The 22443-nt window shown below is 45.7% G+C and overlaps 1 long non-coding RNA gene across 2 annotated transcripts in view; it reads right to left on the bottom strand.

The window, feature by feature from the left end:
• Window positions 1-20887, bottom strand: part of LOC140721069 (uncharacterized) — a 32535-nt gene extending 11648 nt beyond the window's left edge. The window contains exons 1-3 of one of the 2 annotated variants that reach the window (XR_012097314.1): window positions 20742-20887; window positions 15995-16167; window positions 3409-3539 (exon numbers count right to left, since the gene is read on the bottom strand). This is a non-coding gene — a long non-coding RNA (uncharacterized lncRNA). Of the gene's footprint in view, window positions 1-3090; window positions 3540-15994; window positions 16168-20741 lie in introns of those variants that run through there. The other variant, XR_012097313.1, reaches the window with a different exon arrangement.
• Between the last annotated feature and the right edge of the window lie 1556 nt (window positions 20888-22443).

The following is a 22443-nucleotide window of genomic DNA, read 5'->3' as shown; positions in this document are numbered from 1 at the left end:
GCTAACATCCCGGATGTAAATGTAGAATTACCTGGTTTTACTACGGTAAGATTTGACAGAGATGCCAAAAAGCGTGGGAAGAAGAAAGGAGGGGACTCGCTGTCTACATTAACGAAAGATGGTGTAACCCCGGGCATGTGAGTACAAAGATCTCCGTTTGTGAAAGAGATATTGAGCTGATCGCCGTGAGTATGAGGCCATATTACCTGCCTCGAGAATTCGCAAGCGTCATTGTGGTGAATGTGTATGTCCCGCCGCGTGCCGACGCAACGGTAGCGTGCGACGTCATCAGCTCCGCTGTTGCTAGGCTTCAGGCACAGCACCCTGAGGCACTGGTGATAATTACAGGGGACTTCAACCATGTGACTTTGGACAAGACACTACCTGCTTTCTCCCAGTACGTGGATTGCTACACCAGGGGTAATAGGACTATTGACCTACTGTATGCAAACGTAGAGGAGGCATATAGTGCATCCCCACTGCCTTCATTGGGGAAAGCTGATCACAACCTGGTTTTGTTACAACCCAGATATAAATCAATTGTGATGAGGCATCCCACTACCACACGCTCTTTTAGGAAGTGGACTCCTGAAGCTGAACAGGCCCTGAGAGACTGCTTCGGTACTACTAACTGGGATGTACTGCAAGGGGGGCTATGTGGGGGCGTTGAGGAGGTCACTGAATGCACAACGGACTATATTAACTTTTGTGTGGATGCAGTTGTCCCTGTTAGAACTGTTCGCTGCTATCCAAATAATAAGCCCTGGATCACTAGTCACATCAAAGGCCTCCTAAACCAGAAGAAGAGGGCCTTTAAAGATGGTGATCGGTTGGAGCTTAAAAGAGTTCAGAAGGAACTCAGAGTACAGATAAGGGGGGCAAAGGAGCAGTATAGGAGGAAGCTAGAACAAAAGCTGCAGAAAAAAAGCATGAAGGAGGTGTGGGATGGGATGAAGATCATCACCGGATGCGGTGCAAAGCGGGGGGCGAACATAAGTGGAGATGTGGAGAAAGCGAACCAGCTGAACAACTTCTTCAACAGGTTCGACAGCTCAATCTCATCCTCACCGCAGAAATCCACACCAGGCTTACTTCCCTCACAGGAAAATAGCCACTCACAGGAGACCTTGCCCACGCCCAGGATTACGGCTGCACAGGTGGAAGGTCAACTGAGGAAGATCTGTACTAGCAAGGCGGCTGGACCGGATGGAGTTTCCCCACGATTACTGAGGGCCTGTGCGACTGAGCTGGGAGAACCACTACAGCGCATCTTCAACATGAGCCTGGAGCAGAGAAGAGTACCCAGACATTGGAAAACATCTTGTATTGTCCCGATACCGAAGAAACCACAACCAAAGGAGTTGAATGACTTCAGACCTGTTGCCTTGAGGTCGCACGTGATGAAGACCATGGAGCGGCTGATAATACAGAATCTGAGGCCACAAACCAGGCACGCCCAGGATCCTCTTCAGTTTGCGTATCAGGAGAAGGTGGGAGTGGAGGATGCTATCACGTATTTGCTGCACAAATCACTCTCTCACCTAGAGGGGGTCAGTTGTGCTGTGAGGATTACATTCCTTGACTTCTCTAGTGCCTTTAACACCATCCAGCCCAAGATCTTAAGGCACAAACTAACGGAGATGGGAGTAGACTCTCACATGGTGGATTGGATAGTGGACTACTTGACAGATAGACCTCAGTATGTGCGGTTGGGAGACTGTAGGTCTGACACGGTGGTCAGCAGCACAGGGGCGCCGCAGGGAACCGTGCTCTCTCCGGTCCTGTTCACCCTGTACACATCAGACTTCCAATATAACTCGGAGTCCTGCCATGTGCAGAAGTTCGCTGATGACACGGCCATAGTGGGGTGTGTCAGGAATGGACAGGAGGAGGAGTACAGGAAACTGATACAGGACTTTGTGATATGGTGCAACTCAAACTACCTGCGTCTCAATATCACCAAGACCAAGGAGATGGTGGTGGACTTTAGGAGATCTAGGCCTCATATGGAGCCAGTGATCATTAGTGGAGAATGTGTGGAGCAGGTTAAGACCTACAAGTATCTGGGAGTACAGTTAGACGAGAAGCTAGACTGGACTGCCAACACAAATGCCTTGTGCAGGAAGGCACAGAGTCGACTGTACTTCCTAAGAAGGTTGGCGTCATTCAATGTCTGTAGTGAGATGCTGAAGATGTTCTATAGGTCAGTTGTGGAGAGCGCCCTCTTCTTTGTGGTGGCGTGTTGGGGAGGAAGCATTAAGAAGAGGGACGCCTCACGTCTTAATAAGCTGGTAAGGAAGGCGGGCTCTGTCGTGGGCAAAGTACTGGAGAGTTTAACATCGGTAGCTGAGCGAAGGGCGCTGAGTAGGCTACGGTCAATTATGGATAACTCTGAACATCCTCTACATAGCACCATCAAGAGACAGAGAAGCAGTTTCAGCGACAGGTTACTATCGATGCAATGCTCCTCAGACAGGATGAAAAGGTCAATACTCCCCAATGCCATTAGGCTTTACAATTCTACCGCCAGGACTTAAGAACTTTTTAAAAGCTATTATTAATGCTTTTTGAGATAGTGATTTAGATGTATATCATATTTTTTACTGAGTTAAGTATTGTATGTAATTAGTTTTGCTACAACAAGTGCATGGGACATTGGAAAAAAGTTGAATTTCCCCATGGGGATGAATAAAGTATCTATCTATCAATCTATCTATCTTCCTCTTTGTGATGTGTATATCCCGTCACTTCCAGATTGCTTCCAGAAATTCCAGCCATTGCTGCTCTTTTTTCATCCCTGCCCGTGTTCTTTCCAAATCAATTTTGACCGATTTTTCTCTCAGGCCTCTATAATTCTCTTTTTATTCATATCTGACTTTAGTTTCTCCTTCTCTAATGTCGGGGTGAATTTGATCATATTAAGATCACTTATCCCGAAGGGTTCTTTGAACTCAAGTGACCTAATTAATTCCGGTTCATTACAACACCCAATCCAGAATAGCTGATCCCCAAGTGGGCTCAACCACGAGCTGCTCTAAAAAAAAATGCATCTTGTAGGCACTCTAGGAATTCCTCCTCTTGAGACCAACACCATCCTGATTTTCCTAATCACCTGCATGACAATCCCCCATGACTATTGTAACATTGCCCTTTTGGCACTCATTTTCTATCTCTCATTGTAATTTGTGGACCACACACTTACTACTGTTTTGGGGTCACTATACAATTCCCATCAGGGTCTTTTGTACATTTGCTATTCCTTGATACTACCCACAGATTCTACACCGCCCAACCCTATGCCACCTCTTATTTAATGATTTTATTTAATATTTTACCAACAGAGCCACACAACCCCACGCCAGGCTTGTTATTTCACTAAACATATAAATATCTGGGAAACAGGAAGACCTGCAGATGCAAGAAATCGAGAGAAATTCACACAAAGTGCTGGAGAAGCTCAGCAGGTCAGGCAGCATCTATGGATGGGAATCAACATTTCCGGCCATGACCCTTCACCGGGACTCGTGATAACCACGTATCTGAAAAATCAACAAGCAAAAGCAACAGAAAGTAGTGCAATATTGGGAAAACCTTTGACAAAATTTATTTCAAGGCTTTAAAAAACTGCCGAACAGAGCTCAATAGTTAACAAATACAACAAAGGCAATAAACACTTCCATCAATACCGACATTGACTTTTTTTAATGAAAATATCTTAGTCCCATTTCAATCAGTAAAATTTACAAAGATAAGTAAGAACTGAAATGACAAGTTTAGAAAAAACTACTTACACTCAAACCCACTGAGATTAACACGACCTTGGACAGAAGGAGGAACAGGAATAACACACATGAGAAAGAAATCACACAGGACCATAACACAAAGGAGCAGATTCGGCCATTCGGCCCATCGAGTCTGCTCCACAATTTCATCATGAGTGGATCCAATCTGCCCTTTAGTCCCATTCCCCCACCTTCTCACCGTAACCTTTGATGCCCTGACTACTCAGATACCTATCAATCTCTGCCTTAAACACACCCAATGACTTGCCCTCCACTGCTGCCCGTGGCAACAAATTCCATAGATTCACCACCCTCTGACAAAAAAAAATTCTCCGCATCTCTGTTCTGAATGGGCGCCCTGCAAACCTTACATCATGCCCTCTTGTACTAGATTCCCCAGTCACTCTCGAAGTTGCATTCAGCAATGGGGATAGAAAAATATCCAGCCTACAGCTTATTGAAACTTTCTCCCTAATGTGAACCCGGTCGTGTGTTACAAGGTTAGATTACTGAGTGAATCCCTTCCCATATTCACAGCAGGTGAACGGCCTCTCCCCAGTGGAACACAATGATGCAGCCTTGGTGGCGACGGTTGAGTGGATCTCTTCCCAAAGCCTGAGCAGATGATCTGTGGTGTGAACTCGCTGGTGTTTTAATAGATGAGATGATCGTGTGAATGCCTTCCCATATTCGCAGGTCGACGGTCTCTCCCCAGTGGAACTCACTGGTGTGCCAGCAGATCAGATGACTGAGTGAATCCCTTCTCAGAATCTGAGCGGGTGAAATCCCTCTCTGCAGTGTGAACTGACTGGTGAGTCACTAGGTGAGATGATGTGGTGAATCCTTTCCCACAGTCTGAGCAGGTGAACGGCCGCTCCCCAGTGTGAACTAACTGGTGTGCTTGTAGTCTACCTAACTGTGTGAATCCCTTTCCACAGTCTGAGCAGGTGAGCGACCTCTCCCCAGTGTGAACTCGCTGATGAGTCTGTAGGTTGGATGACTGAGTGAATGTCTTTCCACAGACTGAGCAGGTGAATGGCTTCTCCCCAGTGTGAACTGACTGGTGTCTCCGTAGGTGAGATGCCTGAGTGAATCCCTTCCCACAGTCTAAGCAGGTGAACAGCCTCTCCCCAGTGTGAACTCGCTGGTGACTCTGTAGGTTGAATAATCGAGTGAATCCTTTCCCACAGTCTGAGCAGGTGAACAGCTTCTCCCCAGTGTGAACTTGCTGGTGTCTCTGTAGGTTAGATGACTGAGTGAATCTCTTCCCACAGACTGAACAGATGAAATCCCTCACTGCAGTGTGAACTGACTGGTGAGTCACTAGGTGAGATGATGTGGTGAATCTCTTCCCACAGTCTGAGCAGGTGAACGGCCGCTCCCCAGTGTGAACTAACTGGTGTGTTTGTAGGCTACCTAACTGTGTGAATCCCTTTCCACAGTCTGAGCAAGTGAACGGCTTCTCCCCAGTGTGAACTCGCTGGTGTGTCTGCAGGTTGGATGACTGAGTGAACGTCTTCCCACAGACTGAGCAGGTGAATGGCTTCTCCCCAGTGTGAACTGACTGGTGTCTCCGTAAGTGAGATGCCTGAGTGAATCCCTTCCCACAGTCTGAGCAAGTGAACAGCCACTCCCCAGTGTGATCTCGCTGGTGACTCTGCAGGTTGAATGATCGAGTGAATCCTTTCCCACAGTCTGAGCAGGTGAACAGCTTCTCCCCAGTGTGAACTTGCTGGTGTCTCTGTAGGTTAGATGACTGAGTGAATGTCTTCCCACAGACTGAGCAGGTGAAATCTCTCACTGCAGTGTGAACTGACAGGTGAATCAGTATGTGAGATGATGTGGTGAATCCCTTCTCACAGACTGAGCAGGTGAACGGCCTCTCCCTAGTGTGAACTCTCTGATGTACCTTCAGTTCAGATGACTGAGTGAATCCCTTCCCACAGTCTGAGCAGGTAAACAGTTTCTCCTCAGTGTGAATTCTTTGATGGATCTTCAGTTTAGATGAGCAAGTGAATCCCTTCCCACAGTCCGAACAGGTAAACGGCCACTCCCCAGTGAGAACTCGCTTGTGAGCCATTAGGACAGATGACCGAGTGAATCCTTACCCCATAAATTCAGCAGATGACCAGCCTCTGCCCAGTATGAACTGACTGGTGTGTCCACAGGTGGGAAGACTGACTGCATCCCTTCTCACACACAGCACAGGTGAATGGCCTTGCCCAGTGTAAACTTGCAGATATACATTCAGTTGAAATGACCGACTGAATCCATTCCCACTGTCTGAGCAGATGAATGGTTTCCCCCCTGATTAAAATGATGGACATGCCAGTAAGTCAGATGACCGTGTGAATTCCTCCCCACAGTCTGAGCAGGAAGGATGATCGAGTGAATCCCTTGCTCCATTTCTTAATTATCTGGACAGAGACAGCAAAACTATATTCGAGATTTCCGTAGACAAATTTCTTGTCATTTGTAACCTGTAAAAAGATTTTAAAAATCCATCAATGGGTGCAGGACAACATTTCAGATCACTTGAGTTGTCAAGGTGTGAACTGACATCACACTGTTACAGTGAAGTTCAACACAATTTGGATGGAGAAATCATCTTCTAACTGGGCACAGTGCTGGTATCTGGAATGAGCATTGAATGCTCTGATGCTCTTCCTGTCTCTCTAAGAATGGGGCACTTCTGCCATCTCCAATCTGTGACTTGGCTCAGTTTGACTGTCTCCATTGGTATTATTCCCTGTTCCCACTGAGCTGCATGGGTGCCTGGCCCCACAGTAACTGAAACACTCTCACACAAGTAGCCGGTAGTGTATTCCACGCACCCACCACTCTCTGTGTAAAATACTTACCCCTGACATCCCCTCGGTATCTACTTCCAAGCACCTTAAAACTATGTCCTCCCGTGTTAGCCACTTCAGACCTGGGGAAAAAAAACTGGCTATCCACACGATCAATGCCCCTCATCATCTTATACACCTAAAAACGGCTCGAAACATAAACAAGGAAAATGTACACTGCTTTGAGGATTTCTTAGAAGTATACAACATTATGAGGGTATAGATAGGGTAAATGCAAGCAGCTTTTTCCACTGAAGTTGTGTGGGATGACAACCAGAGGTCATGGGTAAGTGGGGAAGGTGAAAATGGTGATGGTCCCGGTGCAGGTATTTGCATTAGACAGCTTAAATGTTTTTGGCATTGACTAGATGGGCCAAATATCCTGTTTCTGTACTGAACTTCTCCATGTTTCTATGACAGAGAAGCTGGCCAAACTTGTTTGGATGGGAAAAGGTAGGAGTGACAACGGAGCAGCAATGGCTGGAGTTTCTGGGAGCAACTCGGGAGCTGAGTTATCGATACATCTCAAAGAAGTGGAAGCATTGGAAAGGCAGGAGGACATATCCATGACTAAAATGGGAAGCCAAAGCCAATATAAAAGCCAAAGAGAGGGCAAACAAAAGAGCAAAGACTATTGGGAATCTTTTAGAAACCAACAGCAGACAACTTTAAAAAAAAGCCAGATGAGCTCAGGGCGTGGAATCCTGATATTGTAGTCATTAATGGATCTTGGTATCACCCAACAGTCTGAGGCATTTGGAGGAACAAAATATCTGGGGCCTCAATATCTCTTGAAAAGCAAGGTTCCCTGCACCTGTAACTTTTCATCTTTTATTTTGGCAGGCACATCCAATCTCTACATCCTCAAAATTTCACTGCTGAAGGCCTCCCACTTACAAGAACTCTGTTGCCAGGAATGAGCCTGTTCCAAACCACACTTGTCAGATGTTTCGGATACCATCAAAATTGACCTTTCTCCAATTTAGAATCTCAACCCGTAATCCAGACCTCTCTTTTTCCATCTTTACTTTGAATCTCATGGCATTATGATCACAAATTCTGTCACCAGCCCTGGATCATTTCCTAACAGCTTATTGTTCACTTCTATATCAGAGATTCAACATACTGATTAAGGGCACATTTGACAAACTTTACCCCATCTAGTCCTTTTACAGTATGGGAGTCCCATTCAATATATGGAAAGTTAAAATCACTTACTGAATCAACCTTTGTTTATTGGCATGGTCCGCAATCTCTCTACCAAGTTGTTCCTCTAAATCCCTCAGACTGTTGGGTGCAACCAAATTCCAATAATAGCTACAATATCATAATTCCCTGTCCTGAGCTCATCGGGCTTTCCTACAATGCTTCTTGCATTGTGATATACACAGCTCAGCACATTCATCACACTATGCTCAATCATTTGATTGCTGACTCTGTCTGAGGTCTGAACAACATCTGACTGGTGTCAAGAAAACAAACTCTCCCTCATTGTCACAAAAACAAAGCTGATTGTGGATTACAGGAGGAATGGAGACAGGCTAACCCCTGTTGACATCTATGGATCTGGGTTTAAGAAGGTGAACAGCTTTAAATTCCTCAGCATAAACATCACCAAGGATCTCACATTGTGTGTACATACCGGCTGTGTTGTGAAAAGAGAACAGCAGGCCCTCTTTCACCACAGATGGTTGAACAAGTTGGGGATGGGGACCCAAAATCCTGAGGACATTCTACAGGGACACAATTGAGAGCATCCTGACTGGCTGCATCACTGCCTGGTATGAGAACTGTGCTTCCCTTAATCGCAGGAAATGGCAGAGAGTGGTGCAGACAGTCCAGCGCATCTGTAGATGTGAACTTTCCACTATTCAGGACATTTACAGGGACAGGTGTGTCAAAAGGCCCAAAGGATATCAGGGACCAAATTCACCACAACTACAAACTGTTCCTGCTGCTACCATCCAGGAAATGGTACCACAGCAAAAGTACCAACAGGCTCTGGGACATTATCTTCTACCAGGCCATCAAACTGATTAATTCATGCTGATACAATTGCATTTCAATGTTATATTGACTGTCCTATCTACAAACTATCTATTATATATTACTATTAATTACAAATTGCATATTGTGGTGAAGATGTAATGTAAAGATTTCTACTCCTCATGTGTAGGAAGGATGTATCGAATAAAGTCAATTCAATTCAATTCACCCTCTCCACTATCTGTTCTGTCATTCTGGCTCCCATTTCCCCTGCATCTTATTTTAACCACACCACCCTCTCCACCCACACTAGCACTAGCAAGCCTTACTGCTAGGATATTAGTCCCCTCCTGTTCTGTTCCCCTAACTAATGAATTCACTATCACCTCTTTGACTGTTCTCTGTCAGGTAATCTACCCTCCCACCCCCCCAACAGTTTCTGAAGTGTTCCACCTATTGTTGTGTGGGATAGCAACAAGAGTACTCTGCAATGGCTATTTAACTTCATTCCCCTTCCTGATTCTCACCCAGTTTCCTGTGTCCTGCACCTTGTGTGTAACTCACCTCTCTTCATTTCATATCTATCTCCCCCTCCAACTCCTGGATGATCCACAATTCATACACTTCCAGTTCCAACTCCTTAAAGTGCTGGGTTACAAGCTGCAGCTGGATGCACATCTTGTTGGTGAGGGAATCAGGGACACTGGAGGTCTCCCCACCTTCCCACCAATGTCCCCTCTAATTTGTAATGACCAGTGTGCACATAAATCATGTACTGTGCATTTTTTTTTACCCAGTGACATGTGCATAGTGAATTTTATACAGAGAGGTAATTAGTTTCACAGCCAGCAAATCACTGTTGATAAGTACTTTGATCTCCCGAGTTCGATCAAATTCATCTGCACTCTCTCACAACCTATGTAGCAGGCCTGTAACGGGTAATGAAGGATTTTCTCACCAGAGCTTTTGTACATTGTCCATATGTGGTTTGCTTGCTAAATTATGCTTTAAAAAGTCAGATTTGCAAATATTACTCCAAGTCTTTCCACTTGCAAATTCTCCAGCACCTCTTGCATTGCCACAATACACACAGGTAACACCAGTTTCTATATTGGACATAAATATTTCCCCTGAACCCTCTTGAGGAATTGAAGATATATAAAAAAATTCATTTTGAACATATGTAACCTCTGGCTAGAAGAATAATTGGGACTGAATAGGAATATTTGAACCGAAGTAAACACTGTCTTCAGTGGTTAGCCAGGACAGGCTCATTACCAGTTCTCTGTGGCTTGCAGAGAGACACATTGAGAGCTGATAACATTGTATACTGTACTGTTGTTAGTTGATACCATTATACATTGTACCCTCATTTGAGTAAAGGGAGGAAGACTCGCTGATAAGGACAGGAATGAACATCTGTTTGTAATTAAGTCAGGGCCTTGCAAAGGGAATGACTGATAAGGACTGGACAGTACATCCATCCATAATTAAAACCTCGATATAGCAAACTCTGTTAAGATTTGCAATTAAGATTTGTAATTAAGATTTGCACCAACACACTTGGTGGGCGTACCAGTTCAAATAACATCTTGCAATAGTAATGCATGGGGTGTACTATGAATAAATATACGGCTGTAACCCAAGTCAGTCAACTTGTCAGATGGTGGCAGTGCTTACGTGCCTTCCCTTTGACAACAGGAGCTCAAACTCCTGCAGGAGAATGTGCAATAAACTGTGGTGTCAATAAGAAGCTGTTCTCTCGAGTTTTATTCAGATTCAGCTTTAACATTTGGCATCACGAACAGGATCTCAATATGCAGAGCACCGAGCAGATGGGCTGAGTAAGCATCTGGACCACTCTGGGGACCGTGGAGACTGACCGGGTACCCAATAGGTATTTTACATTTGTCACTCACCGTCAGTTCCTTTGGACGTACGGTGCCTCGCCCAAGGCTGATCACATACCTTAACAGGATCGGGAAAAAAATCTGTCGGGAGACTTGTATGAGGTAGGCAAAATTTTTACTATGTGGGCAGGAGGCAGTATTGGATAAAATTTATTAAGTGGCCAGGAGGCGGTACTCGGTAAACTTTACTAAGTGGGCAGGAAGCAGACAAGTCAGGTAAATTCATCAATTAAGCAGGAGGTGCCTGCCGGGTAAATTTATCTGATTGTTAATTGAGCAGGAGGCTTTGTGCCCGATAAATTACTTAGAGATAATCGGTTAATTGCAGTCGATTGATACGAGTGTGCCAGGAGCAGCCCTACACAATTTTATGTGAGAGTTTTCCAGACAAGGAAAAAGATTTTCAAATGTTGAGTGCAGCACTCAAAATGTGGCCACGGACGGAGGGGGGGTGGGGGAGCCTGCGTTATTACCTCATGAGAACAAGCAGTAAATCTGATATGGAAAAAGAACTGAGGAAAGAAGTGGAAATTGTTGAAAAGGGAATGGAAGGAAAAGGCAGATGTAAAATGGAACTTTGTCAGCTATGCCACTGATGGCCTAGTGGCTTCAGCGTTGGACTTCGAGGCGAGAGGTCCCGAGTTCGAATCCAGCCGACTCCCTTGCACACTTTCATCTGTGCTGGGTTAGAGCTGGTGAACAAAACAACTCACCCAGCAGAAGGCAATGGCAAACTACTGCTGTAACTTGCCTTGTACATGATTTCCCAACACCGCACAGCAGCGTGGAAGGAAATCCTCGGCTAACTGGAAAAAATTCTGAATGTGACATACCTTTAAAGTGGAACAGTATATTATCAGCAAGTTGGAGGAATAATGCATGTGAGAAAGGGATAGAGGTATGTACTGCAGAAGGAATGCCAAAGGTTGGGAGACGCTAAAAGCGGAGCGTGAATGGGTGGATGTGCGCCGAAAACGAGAGCAGGAAAAACAATGTAAGCAAACCAAGGCCGGCCCAGATAGGAGGGAAGGGTAGGAACATCAGTCTAAAGTTTGAACTGATAGGGAAACATGGGATTCCGAGCCCATGTCTGGCATAATGACCCTGGATGTGATTTGTGGCCTGCTATGGCACTTTCACAGGAGACCAAGCCTTTAAACTGGGGGGACAAATACCCATTAATAATGATTTACTGCTCCAATGCTTACAAAGTTTGCCAACATTATTAATACAAATAATATGGATTGGCCTGACAATGACCGAAATCGAATGTGACGAGCTTTGACATATTATTAGGACCCGACCTTCAAATCCTGATCAACCCCAGAACTAATATTCTCCTGTTTGATTCTTACTAAGAGAGAGAGGGGGGCAGAGCTATTTGACTAGGCAGCATGTTTACACTTGCTCACAGCTTGTGTTTATATAGTGTTATGATACCAGCCCCCTCCTTCCTGAGAATCGCAAGATCGCTATTAATTCGGGTCTTGGACCCAGGAAAAGAGAGAGAGACAACGCAACGGATTTGACCATTCTTTCTTGGAGACACCTTTGTGGATTGCGATTCTATGCTACGTGCCAGCTATCATGGCTACATGGACACCCTCGGGCAATGTGGGGTGGGGATTGTATCACCCTACCTTGATTGACATCTACAACTCCGCAAGTCAAGATAAAAAGGGGACTGCAGGAGGCAGTACCCTAGCGACGCACCAGAAGGAGACACCATCGCTCATCGCTCCCGTGATAATGGGAAGCTATTCGGAAGCCACGTGTGGTTCATTTCCCCTAGCCTGGGGAGCGAGTGGCTGATAACACCAAAAAGGACTTCGAACTGACAACGGGGAACCCACGTTCCCGATTCAACGATTTGAGTCCAAAAGGCTGGCAAGTTTATTTTCTCACCAAAAATTCTCTCTCTCTCCAACACGTGAAATCCAGCGGTCCCCAAAAGGCTACCTGCATGAACTCCAGACTTTGATATTTCTATCGGACAATATTTTTACCCCTAGACAAACGACAGAGCTACTTCTTATTGTTGATTATTACTATACCCGCGCTTTAGATTGAGTAGTGACGACGTATATTATCTGAATGTTTGTATTAACCTTACTTTTGTGCCCCTTTATAAATAAAAACTTTTAAAAATAGTACCATCAGACTTCAGCGGACCTCTGTATCTTTGCTGGTAAGATAGATAGATAGATAGATAGATAGATAGATACTTTATTCATCCCCATGGGGAAATTCAACATTTTTTCCAATGTCCCATACACTTGTTGTAGCAAAAACTCATTACATACAATACTTAACTCAGTAATAATATGATATGCATCTAAATCACTAACTCAAAAAGCATTAATAATAGCTTTAAAAAAAAGTTCTTAAGTCCTGGCAGTTGAATTGTAAAGCCTAATGGCATTGGGGAGTATTGACCTCTTCATCCTGTCTGAGGAGCATTGCATCGACAGTAACCTGTCGCTGAAACTGCTTCTCTGTCTCTGGATGGTGCTATGTAGAGGATGTTCAGGGTTTTCCATAATTGACCGTAGCCTACTCAGCGCCCTTCGCTCAGCTACCGATGTTAAACTCTCCAGTACTTTGCCCACGACAGAGCCCGCCTTCCTTATCAGCTTATTAAGACGTGAGGCGTCCTTCTTCTTAATGCTTCCTCCCCAACACGCCACCACAAAGAAGAGGGCGCTCTCAACAACTGACCTATAGAACATCTTCAGCATCTCACTGCAGACATTGAATGACGCCAACCTTCTAAGGAAGTACAGTCGTAAGGAAGGTAAGTGACCCAGTTATGGGGTACGTAACAATAGCTCGCAGTTTGTTTTATTTAAGCAAAGACAGTCACAAACACAGTCAGCCAGAGAGAAAGAAAGAAGACTGTCATTTTGAGAGATATTGCCTGAGTAACGTCAGCCGCCAGCTTTCTCGGCTCCTGTTTGAATCTTACAAAGAGAGAGAGAGAGGGCTGGAACTATTTGACCGTGCAGCATGTTTACACTTGCTGGCAGCTTGTGTTTACATAGCTCACAGTTTGTTTTGTTTAAGCAAGGACACACAGTCAGTCAGAGAGAAAGAAAGAAGATGGAAGGTTCGAAACAAAGGACCTAGTGGCCAAAGGTCACTGTTTGGGCTCTCCTATGCCCACAAGGGTGGGTTGATTCTTGATTCAGTGTATACCGAATGTGTGATTGTCGCTTTGTTTGATCCATTGGAGTCGATCTGTTGGTTTGGGAGTATCCTGTGATGACCACTTGTGCTAACCCTTGCCTGGGGGTGGTAATTCACTTGAAGAGGTACCCCTGTGACCAATCACTGTTGGTGATGATTCGTATAATCCAAATGGGGATTTTGTTGGAGTATCTCGTGGCTACCACTTTTGTTAACCCTTAGCTGGATTCGGGTGTGTGATGTGGTAACCACTTGTGAGAAGGGATATTCTGTGGAAATCACTGTCGGTAATACTTTGTGTGTTGGATCTGGATTGGGAGTACCTTGCGGAATCTACCTGTGTGTTAACCTTTGCCTGGGTGGTAGTTCCTTCTGAAGACAGTACTCCTGCAATAAGCTACTTCTGGTGATAATTTGTATGTGGATTTAGAACGACGACGAATAAGACCTACAGCGACTGTTATCCTGTTTTACCACTGTGGAATTTGTGGAATTCAACGTAATTGCCTTCTCTTGACATTCACCTTGGATTACAAATATCTCTCTCTCGTCATTGATTCCGTGGATGAACTGAATTTCATACTTTACCATCTTTCAGCTTGGTATTCCCTGAGCTGAGTGGTTTGGGAGTTATACTTACACATATGTGTACTCATAACACTTTTAAACTTTTGATTATTTTGCTTAATTTGTTATATTATAAGTAGATACGAATAAAGACAGTGGTTTTAACATCAAAACCAAAGTCCAGGTGTGGACTATAGCTGCTGGTTCAATTAAACCGTAACAGTGGTGTTGGTGTTTATGTCTTTAAGAGGGCTTACCCCAGCACACAGGGGCCCCTATGTTAACACCTTTCTGTCTCTCTGTCACAACTGGGCCAAGCAGGTAGAACCAGGGGCCTGCTGGGTTTGTGCCGAAATTCCTCAGTATGGGAAAAGTATGATTCAAATGTCAGTAATCCCGCTCAACTACAGTGAGGAACTCTCAGTCTGTGCTTTTTCAAATAACACCTGGGGAAGAGAGTGAGGAACTGTGGTCCAGACAGAGATGACTGTGGCTGTCAATGTTTTGAGGGATGGCATCTCAGGCCCCCACCAAACGGAACTTCCGACACTGGGAAACATGCATCTTGGCCATTCCTGCAGGTGCCCAGCAGCGGAGAGGAATAACTGAGACTGAATGATTTTGGATGATCGCTTTTCTCTCCTATGGAGTAGCCAGGAATTCACGAGAGATAATCAATTTGTCTACAAGCACTTGTGGAGCTGGCCACAATACTGCAGGGGCCCTGACAGAACACAGGCCCAAGTAACAGAAATATCCACTGAAATGATTGCAATCCGGCAAACAGTTGTACAGAATCGGTCGGCTTTAGATTGTATCCTAGCTGAGAAAGGGGGAACCTGTGCTATTATTGACACAGAATGCTGCGCCTATATCCCTGATGAGGCTACTAATGTTACATCCCTCTCCGAGCACACTGCCAAGGAGATTGACAGCATCAAGAAAGTAGGGCAGGATTTTCTCGGGTTCACCGAAGGGTCGAAATGGTGCTCTTCGAAGGCCTGTTCGGTAATATTTGGGGCATGATATTGCATTATGTCCAAATGGTTGTACCTCTCATTGTTGTAACTACTGATGTTATACCCACTGAGAAGTCAAAGCTCCACTCGGTTGCTTTCTCTGTAAAGGAGGGAATGATAAAGTCTGTAAAAGGGTTAACACTTCGTTAAACAATAGCATCCTGTTTTTCTGAAAGGAACTGCTGATGATCAACAGATGTACTAAGCCATGCTGAGCCATATTTCTTCTTGAGGGTAGCTAGCTAGAGTTTCAGGATGCTTATCTCCTTGTGCACTCATGTGCAGAGATAAGACAGTCTGTTCTGTGTGTGTAAGCCATTATGACTATTTTGTAACTTGTCTTCAGGGGCTGTCATAGTAAATAACTTTTGGCTCCAGCCTGTCTTGTGTAGGGAGTATCTGGACAGATATATCAGTGGTGTGAGGGGAATTCGTGGATTGGGTGGGAACAGTCACAGTCTGTTCCTGTCTGAGTGACTTAATCCGGATTCGACTTCGACAGAATGGGAGTGGTCTTAAAGGGCTGGGCTGCTGGAAGCACATTACCAGACCTGGACTGATTGCAACTGTGTCTGACAGAAGCATAACTGGTTATTCTGGGCACATTCAGTCCCACTCCAACTAAATCCTACCTTCCCTTGTACAAGTATGTAATGTCTAAAGGACCAGTGTCTGAGTAAATGAGACTCACCAACCTTTCTTCCGACTGAATCAATGAGAACTCCGAGTCAGTTGATTCAGAGTTGTTCTCTCCAGTTTATGCTCTCAGTCCTCGGGCTGGTTCACTTGTTGCTGTTCCCTCGTCTTCAGCTGTGGTTTGCTTCCAGTTGGGGTTTTTCTTCCAATAAACCTCTCACCACAGTTCTCACTTTAACCAGAGAGATAATGAAGCACATTAACACAGTTTGAACACCAAACTCACGGGTCTATTTCTACTGTTGTAAAAATGGAACTGCCCATTTACTCATAACCTGTCCCTGTGAGGATGGAATGGGAACTCATCCTCTCCTCAGACTGGCAGTCATTGCTTCCAAAGGAACTCCAAAACCAAATATCTGATCCCAGACCAGAAATACTTGCTCAACACCTCGTAAGCACAAGCAGCTCGATCCTCGCGACCATTTTACCTGGATCAAAAACTATGATATCCCAGGACCCAACCTCACAGAATCACACAGCTTAATCTGCCACTCACCGACCCTGAGAGTCTCACACATTGTCCTCCCATTTCATACTGGGTAGTGCAATCGGGGATTTCCCCACAACCAATGTCCAGCTGCTCGAAATTTCTGCTTCATTGCAGAAGGACGACCATTCAGCCCCATCTGTAGAAGCAGTAACCAAAGTCAAAGCCAACACAGGACTAGAGTCCAAGCAGCAACTCTCCCAGTACTCTTTGCTGATTGTAATATGATGCAGTGTGTCAGCCAGTCACAGTTCAAAAACTAGCACTCCCACACCAATGCACAACAGAACTGGTACCGGATGACCCTCTAACTTTCCAGCTGACAAAAACTGATTCAGGAAATAACTCAGTGAGGACGAAGGTGTGAAAGAATACTTCACAATGAAGACAAGAAAGATTGCCGATATATATCATTGCAGAGGTATGATACAGGGTGGACCAAGGTTGACCCAGATAGTTGATGCATGTCACTGAAGTTGGGAGAGAGACTGGACAGAGGTTGAACAAGATGGGCAGGGAATGAGCAGATGGAACCAGGTGGAGCAGAAAGCAAGGACGATCAATTATGGTTCTCCAGCAATACACAGATACTGAATAAATAGTACACACTACTGCATAAAGGATCTTAAATTGACAAAGTTAGAACAAACAACAAAAACATTGCCATATATACTTTGAACCCTCACCAAATTGTTTATCAACACACCATAGAAAGTTTCCCATTTGGACACTTCATGCTTTGCACAGTAACTGCTCTGCTCGTGACTGCAAGGAGTGGCAGAGACCTTTGGATCCAGATCAGTAGATCACAGAAACCATTCTCCCCCTAGAGTAGTGAAATCAAAGATCCCCACAACCTGGGTCGTTCTTTCCCATCCACCCCAATCCAGGAGAAGACAACAGCCATAAAGCTCAAGGACAAATGTGAGGAGGCTCAGGAAGTGAGACAATTTGAGGGAAGTTAAAGGGACTCAGTGGCCAACATCAGATTCCCCAAGACAACATGGAGGAAGCATCACCTCACATCCGGGGACTCTGACCACACACCACATGATCTTGAGTCACAAACCAGAGGGCGGGGTAGATCTGCAGTAAACAGCATCACGTGACCTGTTGGTGGGTCTCCCATTTCAACTCTGTGGAAATAAATAGCCTGGGCTCCTGGTTTGGATCGTTCAATGCAGATTAAGTGAAATCCACATTTTTTTGAAGAGCCCAGATAATTGGAAAATAAATGAGTAATTGGCCCTCAGTTCGGCACTCACAGCTAACATTGGATCTCCCCACTCGGGATCGGTCTCAATACTCACTGATGGGAAAACGATATCTTTGGCCTGCAGACAGTGATCTGACCCCTGGCTTCCTGACCCAGGAGGGGAGGACCCTTTCCCGATCTGACCCCTGGCTTCCTGACCCAGGAGGCGAGGACCCTTTCCCGATCTGACCCCTGGCTTCATGACCCAGGAGGAGAGGAACCTTTCCCGATCTGACCCCTGGCTTCCTGACCCAGGAGGCGAGGACCCTTTCCCGATCTGACCCCTGGCTTCCTGACCCAGGAGGCGAGGACCCTTTCCCAATCCCGCAGACGTTCCGCTTCAGTACTGAGCAGAAAGGAAAACACCACCCAACCGGAGACAGTGAGCATGAGCGAAGAGATTGTACATCTGTGGATAAATGGGAGGGGCAAACAGGATCACGTGACTGGTGGGATCTCCCACGCCAGGCAGAGAGTCCAGCTACCAACCACTCTGTGGAAAAAGACAAACTTGCCGCTTATATCTCGTCTCACCTTAAATGTATTAGACATTTCAACCCCCAGGAAAAATATATCGTCTGTCCACACAGATTCATAATCAGGTTTATTATCACCGGCATGTGGTGTAAAATTTGTTAACTTTGCAGCAGCATTTCAATGCAGTACATAGTATAGAAGAAAAAAAAACACAAAATAAAATAATAAAAATTACAGTATATGTATATCTGGGACCATTGCTCATTGTAATTGTTATAAATGACTTGGATGAGGAAGTGAAGCAATGTGTTAGTAAATTTGCTGATCACCCAAAGGTTGGGGATGTTGTGGATAGTGTAGAGGGATGTCAGAGGTCACAGCGAGACACTGAAAGGATGCAAAACTGGGCTGAGAAGTCGCAAATAGAGTTCAACCCGGATAAGTTTGAAGTTGTTCAATTTATTAGGTCAAACATGATGGCAGAATATAGCATTAATGGTAAGACTCTTCACAGTGTGGAGGATCAGAGGGATCTTGGGGTCTGAGTCCATAGGACATTCAAATCTGCTATGCAGGTTGACTCTGTGGTTAAGAAGACATACGGTGCATTGACCTTTATTAATTGTGGGATTGAGTTTAGGAGCCGAGAGGTTTTGTTGCAGCTATATAGGACCCTGGTCACACTCCGCTATGCTCAATTCTGGTCACCTCACTACAGGAAGAATGTGGAAACCTTAGAACAGGTGCAGAGGCAAGTTACAAGGATGTTGCCTGGATTGGGGAGTATGCCTTATGAGAATAGGTTGAGTGAACTCGGCCTTTTCTCTTGGAGTGATGGAGGATGAGAGGTGACCTGATAGAGGTATATAAGATTATGAGAAGCATTGATCGTGTGGGTAGTCAGAGGCTTTTTCGCAGGGCTGAATTGGTTACCACAAGAGGGCACAGGTTTAAGGTGCCGGGGAGTACGTAGAGGGGAGATATCAGGGGTGAGTTTTTTTAGTCAGAGAGTGGTGGAGAGTGGTGTAATGGGCTGCCGGCAATGTTTATGGAGGTGGGCATGATAGGGTCTTTTCAAAGATTTTTGGTTAGGAACCTGGCGGCACTGGAGAAAAATTAACTTAGAAAAATAGAGGGCTATGGGTAACCATAGTAATTTCTAAGGTAGTGACATGTCAGCACGACTTTGTGGGCCAAAGGGCCTGTACTGTGCTGTAGATTTCCTATTATTCTATGAATAAATTTAAAATTGTGCAAAAAGCAGAAATACTATATGTTTTAAAAGTGAGGTCGTGTTCAAGGGTTCAATGTCCATTTGGCTATCAGATGACAGAGGGGAAGAAACTGTTCCTGTATCACTGAGTGTGTGCCTTCAGGCTTCTTTACCTCGCTATCTGATGGTAACAGTGAGAAAAGGGCATGCCCTGGGTGCTGGAGTTCCTTAATAATGGACGCTGCCTTTCTGAGACACTGCTTCTAATCCTTTGGTAATCTTATAAACGTCTATTCAGTCTCACCCCAGCCGGCACGGCTCCAGAGAAAACAACATAAGATTGACCAACCTCCCGTTATAGCTCAGGCCCTCTATTCCAAGCAATATCCTGGTAAACCTCTTCAGCGCCCTCTCCAAAGCCCCGATATCCTTCAGAGAATGAGAGCGACCACAACTGTATAAAACACTCCAGATGTGGCCTAATTAATCTTATAAAGCTGCAACATAACTTCCCAACTTTTGAACTCAATGATAAAGACAACCACGCCATTTGCCTTCTTAACCACCCGATCAATCTGTGCGGACTCTTTCAGGGAGCGATGAACTTGGAGTCTAAGATCCCTCTGATCATCAACACTCTTCAGGGTTTTGCATTTAACAGTGTACTGTCTCATACATTCGACCTACCGAGCTGCCAAGGTGATCATCACTAATCAAATCTCACTGAGATTTCTCAGGTCCTGTTGAATTTATTGCCAAGTGCACAAGTACGGGAAGGTACAGGGACAGAGAAACACTGACTTGTGGCAGCATCACAGGCAAGTACATTCAGATAACACACGGAACACAAATTATACAATTCTCTGTCAGTAACAATATGGAAACATGTTTTACTTCATCGTGCTAATAGGACCAGAACAACAGGGGCTGAGCGGTGGCTCATCTCAGACGGTTCGGTGTGAAGGTCTCACAACCCGGACCGACCCCGGCAGATCCTGTGAAGGAAGCGAGGCGAGGCCGCCAGTTCGGGAAAGATCATCCCCTCCCCCTTCAGGTTTCACCGATCACCTTGTGTTTCTCTCTCCCTCCCCACCCCCACCTTTTATTCTCCAGTCCTGCCGAAGGGTTTCGGCCGGTAATGTCGACTGTATTCTTCCCCTAGATTCTGCCCGGCCTGCTGAGTTCCTCCAGCATTTTGTGCGTGTTGCTCGCATTTCCAGCATCTGCAGGCTTGATCTTGTTTGAATTCGGGAAAGTTGACTCACCACCCAACGTCAGACATCCCCGCTCGGGACCGGCTTCAATACTCACCGAAGGGAAATTGTTGCTGCTGCCCCGCAGAGAATAATCCGTCTCCGGCTCCCCATCCAAGGGGGCGAGAACCCCCTCCCGATCCCGATCTCACCGCCGACCCGCTTTCACAAAGAACGAAAAAACAACACTGCCGTTCCCGGGAATGTGAGCATGCGCAATCTGCTTATTGCGTCACGGGCGTTGGACGGAGCCTCGGAAAATGCTGACGATCCGCTGTAACACAGGATCACGTGACTCGGTGACTGTTCCTCCCCCTTCACATACTGCCCGACCCACCGCCGCATTTCCCAAATTATTTCATTATTTCCCTATATTATTTCCATATTTACACCAAACACGTATTTAGTTTTTCCCTCCATATCTTCCCCGATCCCTTTCCCTCCAGCCCCAGGTCACAGAGTTCTCAGGGTTATAATTTCGATTCCCATCCCATCCCGACACACAATTCAGACCCACACAGGAAATGTGCAGGTTTCAGTTAAATCAGTCGATGTTTATAAACACTTAATTTATTAGCCCGGCCGTTAAACCGATAAAGCTCGAGCACAGCAGCACGTGGGTGACGTAAGACACCGCGCCCATCAGGGCAGATCCCGGTGTGGGGAGCCCATGTGTGACGTCAGGCGAGTGGGGGGGGGGGGGAGAAGCTGTGTGACGTCACCTGTGGGGGAGCGCTCGTATTTAAAAGCACCTTAATGGATTTTTCGGTGGGAAAACAACATTAATCACGGGTTTCATCACTGAATCCAGTGTTGTGGGATGTAAAGTCCCCTGTTATGTGTCCGGCTGTGCCGTGTTGTTGGTGGAGTGGGCAGCGTGGTGTTTGTCTCGATTCGGGTCACAACACCAGAATTGTCAGCGGGGTCCACACACAGTGTATTAGTCAACAGAAAACCTCTCGTCCCTGCAGTCTTTGTCTCCTGGTAAACTCAACACCCTGACAGTGTGGACCATAGATACCCCTTCCTCTCAGAGTCAGGGAATCACTCAGACAGCTGATCGCTGAGAGGATTTATATTTATTGGTCATTAAAGTTCACCCAGATTCGTTTGGACGGATTTGATGTGGAGTTCAGGGCGTCACAGTGAAAGGGCCGGACGGTCGAACTCTCTCCGTTGTCCAAACATCCTTCCAGGTGAGGCGACACTTCACCTGTGAATCTTCCGGGGTCGCCCGTTGTGTCCGCTGCTCCCGATGCGGCCGCCTCTACACTGGTGACACCGGCTCCTCCGCAGTTGTACGGGGTAGGGTTGTTTTGGGGGGTGGGGGGGTGGCGGTCGACGATATTGTTCCCTTTTGTGCGGGAGGGGTGGATTTTGGGGGTTTGATGATTGGGATGCTGTCTTTTTGATGCGGGGGTTGAGGTGGGAGTTTGATTTTTCTCTCTGAACGACTTTCATGCTCTTTCTTTGTTTCGTGGTTTCCCGGAGAAGAAAAAAAGCTCAAGAATTGTTTACGGACACCTGCTTTGATAATAAATTAACCTTTGAACTATCCGCTCCGAGCGGGACTTCCCAGTGTCCAAACATTTTCATTCCGATTCCCTCTGGGCAATCTATTGATGTTGAAAATGATCATAACATGATAAGGAACGGCTACAAGTGGCACATGCAACTCGTTCATTATCTGATCCAGAAACAGGTTATGCCCAGATTGAAAAAGAATTGCTCAGCATTTTGTTTCCTTGTGAGGCATTTCA

The sequence above is a fragment of the Hemitrygon akajei genome, unplaced genomic scaffold, assembly GCF_048418815.1.
Source record: "Hemitrygon akajei unplaced genomic scaffold, sHemAka1.3 Scf000050, whole genome shotgun sequence".
Taxonomy (NCBI): domain Eukaryota; kingdom Metazoa; phylum Chordata; class Chondrichthyes; order Myliobatiformes; family Dasyatidae; genus Hemitrygon; species Hemitrygon akajei.
Note: the sequence above shows the minus strand (reverse complement) of the source record. Positions and strands in the feature narration are given on the sequence as shown.